The sequence below is a fragment of the Schistocerca gregaria genome, unplaced genomic scaffold, assembly GCF_023897955.1.
Source record: "Schistocerca gregaria isolate iqSchGreg1 unplaced genomic scaffold, iqSchGreg1.2 ptg000156l, whole genome shotgun sequence".
NCBI classification, from domain to species: Eukaryota; Metazoa; Arthropoda; class Insecta; order Orthoptera; family Acrididae; genus Schistocerca; species Schistocerca gregaria.
The window spans coordinates 3,668,367-3,672,778 of record NW_026061720.1 but is presented as its reverse complement, the minus strand read 5'-3'; the positions used below and the strand labels follow the sequence as shown (position 1 = coordinate 3,672,778).

The 4,412-nt window shown below is 49.8% G+C and overlaps 1 non-coding gene across 1 annotated transcript; it reads right to left on the bottom strand.

The window, feature by feature from the left end:
• Positions 1-556: 556 nt before the first annotated feature.
• Trnan-auu (transfer RNA asparagine (anticodon AUU)) lies at positions 557-630 on the bottom strand. Its single transcript has one exon. It is a non-coding gene; the product is annotated as a tRNA-Asn (tRNA).
• Positions 631-4,412: the final 3,782 nt, after the last annotated feature.

Sequence of the window (4,412 nt, the reverse complement as noted above, 5' to 3'; positions counted from 1 at the left end):
TCCGACTTTACACGACGCTCACGCTAGTGACAGCCTTACTTATAGTTCGACGTCGCGCCAAAGCGAATGAGCACATTTCGCCTACGGCTTAGGCCGCTCTCCTAGTGTGGCTGCTCTGTGTCTGCAGGCAGCGAGGGGCTGCAAGCTTCCTGTGTTCGCACCTATATCACCTGTGCTTGCTTGTCAGAGACAGACTATCGCAAAACATTCAACTCACTCCATGAAGTGATTGCTACGGCATCTGTTATCAGCAGTCACAACCAGCAACGCCAGTAGCAGCCGACTGCACGCAAAGAATGGGAACGTGCAGTGGGATTTACGTGAACTCGGCGCAAGGCAGATCTTTCCGACGTAGGCTTGAGAATCTTATGGGAACATTTGTACTGTTTCTAAGTTAAGTGTAGGTGTGCGAGGTGGGTGCTTCCTGCGCACGAATAAAAGAACGCTTGCCAATTGTGGATGCTAATCGTTCGCTTGTATCTGCCTAGACACCTCTGCTGGTTGGGAATTATTCCTCTTGCATGGCAAGGTGCGCATGTAGGAGTGTTAAAAATTCTGGAGGCGCTGGGTATCGATCCCAGTACCTCTCGCACAATAAGCGAGCGCTCTACCATCTGAGCTACGCCCACCCCTCGTTGACTAATAGTGCTACATACAGCCTCATCAACGTCACAGACCCTTACACTCCCATTATTCCGCAGACAAACACTACTCTCTATGTATCAGTGAGGGTGTCTTTCAGGTTTCGTGCATTCTGTATCGAATCGTAGTTGGCCACATTAAGAGTGGCACGCATAACGTCGAAAGTAGAATTCGGACACCGCTCTGAGTAAGACGAACGTGTTGTCCACTCTCTAGGCTTCAATGACGTTAAGCCGTGATACCTAAGACAGATCTGCACTCGATGACACCACGATAACAGCCGGTCACCACACTTACATCTTGCTCTCCTTATAACAGTATACATCATATCAGTCTGTGACGCTGGTTTTGCAACTTCTTGCGTCCCTTTATGTTCGCCGCGACCAACACTTACCATGCACTGACCACAAAACATGGAGGAGCCGGAGCTTGAACCCGAGACCTTTGACACGCTAAGCGAACGATCTGCCAACTGAGCTATGGCTGCACACACGACCAAGCCTGGCTATTCTCCATTCTTTGGGACTCTGATGTGCACGGACACGTTGGTTGGTTGGTTTGTAGCGGCGAAGGTACCAGAGTACAAAGGCGCGGACACGTTCATATACACAAGAGTTCCAAGTAGTTTCGATACTCTGGTATTACGAATGCAAATTCCGTCTGTTTTTCACGTCTTAAATGGAAAGGGCGGTCACAAATTGGTCCATTTCACTCCTTGTCGACAATCACACAGCACCTGAGGTAACAAGCACATCTCGAGCCCCATTGTGCTCTCCATTGTTCATGCCAACTCAGTGCCTCGCTCTTTGCTACTGTGTAAAACTCTTGTCGTCCAACTGCAAAACACTGGGACACAACCAGTTTCCGCGTCTCCATTGCACTGATCATACTGCGAAACGCTCCCCAAACTTGGCAATCACCCATGCAGCCGACTTTTCCGACTTTACACGACGCTCACGCAACGCTCACGCTAGTGACAGCCTTACTTATAGTTCGACGTCGCGCCAAAGCGAATGAGCACATTTCGCCTACGGCTTAGGCCGCTCTCCTAGTGTGGCTGCTCTGTGTCTGCAGGCAGCGAGGGGCTGCAAGCTTCCTGTGTTCGCACCTATATCACCTGTGCTTGCTTGTCAGAGACAGACTATCGCAAAACATTCAACTCACTCCATGAAGTGATTGCTATGGCATCTGTTATCAGCAGTCACAACCAGCAACGCCAGTAGCAGCCGACTGCACGCAAAGAATGGGAACGTGCAGTGGGATTTACGTGAACTCGGCGCAAGGCAGATCTTTCCGACGTAGGCTTGAGAATCTTATGGGAACATTTGTACTGTTTCTAAGTTAAGTGTAGGTGTGCGAGGTGGGTGCTTCCTGCGCACGAATAAAAGAACGCTTGCCAATTGTGGATGCTAATCGTTCGCTTGTATCTGCCTAGACACCTCTGCTGGTTGGGAATTATTCCTCTTGCATGGCAAGGTGCGCATGTAGGAGTGTTAAAAATTCTGGAGGCGCTGGGTATCGATCCCAGTACCTCTCGCACACTAAGCGAGCGCTCTACCATCTGAGCTACGCCCACCCCCCGTTGACTAATAGTGCTACATACAGCCACATCAACGTCACAGACCCTTACACTCCCATTATTCCGCAGACAAACACTACTCTCTATGTATCAGTGAGGGTGTCTTTCAGGTTTCGTGCATTCTGTATCGAATCGTAGTTGGCCACATTAAGAGTGGCACGCATAACGTCGAAAGTAGAATTCGGACACCGCTCTGAGTAAGACGAACGTGTTGTCCACTCTCTAGGCTTCAATGACGTTAAGCCATGATACCTAAGACAGATCTGCACTCGATGACACCACGATAACAGCCGGTCACCACACTTACATCTTGCTCTCCTTATAACAGTATACATCATATCAGTCTGTGACGCTGGTTTTGCAACTTCTTGCGTCCCTTTATGTTCGCCGCGACCAACACTTACCATGCACTGACCACAAAACATGGAGGAGCCGGAGCTCGAACCCGAGACCTTTCACACACTAAGCGAACGATCTGCCAACTGAACTACGGCTGCACACACGACCAAGACTGGCTATTCTCCATTCTTTGGGACTCTGATGTGCACGGACACGTTGGTTGGTTGGTTTGTAGCGGCGAAGGTACCAGAGTACAAAGGCGCGGACACGTTCATATACACAAGAGTTCCAAGTAGTTTCGATACTCTGGTATTACGAATGCAAATTCCGTCTGTTTTTCACGTCTTAAATGGAAAGGGCGGTCACAAATTGGTCCATTTCACTCCTTGTCGACAATCACACAGCACCTGAGGTAACAAGCACATCTCGAGAACCATTGTGCTCTCCATTGTTCATGCCAACTCAGTGCCTCGCTCTTTGCTACTGTGTAAAACTCTTGTCGTCCAACTGCAAAACACTGGGACACAACCAGTTTCCGCGTCTCCATTGCACTGATCATACTGCGAAACGCTCCCCAAACTTGGCAATCACCCATGCAGCCGACTTTTCCGACTTTACACGACGCTCACGCTAGTGACAGCCTTACTTATAGTTCGACGTCGCGCCAAAGCGAATGAGCACATTTCGCCTACGGCTTAGGCCGCTCTCCTAGTGTGGCTGCTCTGTGTCTGCAGGCAGCGAGGGGCTGCAAGCTTCCTGTGTTCGCACCTATATCACCTGTGCTTGCTTGTCAGAGACAGACTATCGCAAAACATTCAACTCACTCCATGAAGTGATTGCTACGTCATCTGTTATCAGCAGTCACAACCAGCAACGCCAGTAGCAGCCGACTGCACGCAAAGAATGGGAACGTGCAGTGGGATTTACGTGAACTCGGCGCAAGGCAGATCTTTCCGACGTAGGCTTGAGAATCTTATGGGAACATTTGTACTGTTTCTAAGTTAAGTGTAGGTGTGCGAGGTGGGTGCTTCCTGCGCACGAATAAAAGAACGCTTGCCAATTGTGGATGCTAATCGTTCGCTTGTATCTGCCTAGACACCTCTGCTGGTTGGGAATTATTCCTCTTGCATGGCAAGGTGCGCATGTAGGAGTGTTAAAAATTCTGGAGGCGCTGGGTATCGATCCCAGTACCTCTCGCACACTAAGCGAGCGCTCTACCATCTGAGCTACGCCCACCCCCCTGTTGACTAATAGTGCTACATACAGCCACATCAACGTCACAGACCCTTACACTCCCATTATTCCGCAGACAAACACTACTCTCTATGTATCAGTGAGGGTGTCTTTCAGGTTTCGTGCATTCTGTATCGAATCGTAGTTGGCCACATTAAGAGTGGCACGCATAACGTCGAAAGTAGAATTCGGACACCGCTCTGAGTAAGACGAACGTGTTGTCCACTCTCTAGGCTTCAATGACGTTAAGCCGTGATACCTAAGACAGATCTGCACTCGATGACACCACGATAACAGCCGGTCACCACACTTACATCTTGCTCTCCTTATAACAGTATACATCATATCAGTCTGTGACGCTGGTTTTGCAACTTCTTGCGTCCCTTTATGTTCGCCGCGACCAACACTTACCATGCACTGACCACAAAACATGGAGGAGCCGGAGCTCGAACCCGAGACCTTTCACACACTAAGCGAACGATCTGCCAACTGAGCTACGGCTGCACACACGACCAAGCCTGGCTATTCTCCATTCTTTGGGACTCTGATGTGCACGGACACGTTGGTTGGTTGGTTTGTAGCGGCGAAGGTACCAGAGTACAAAGGCGCGGACACGTTC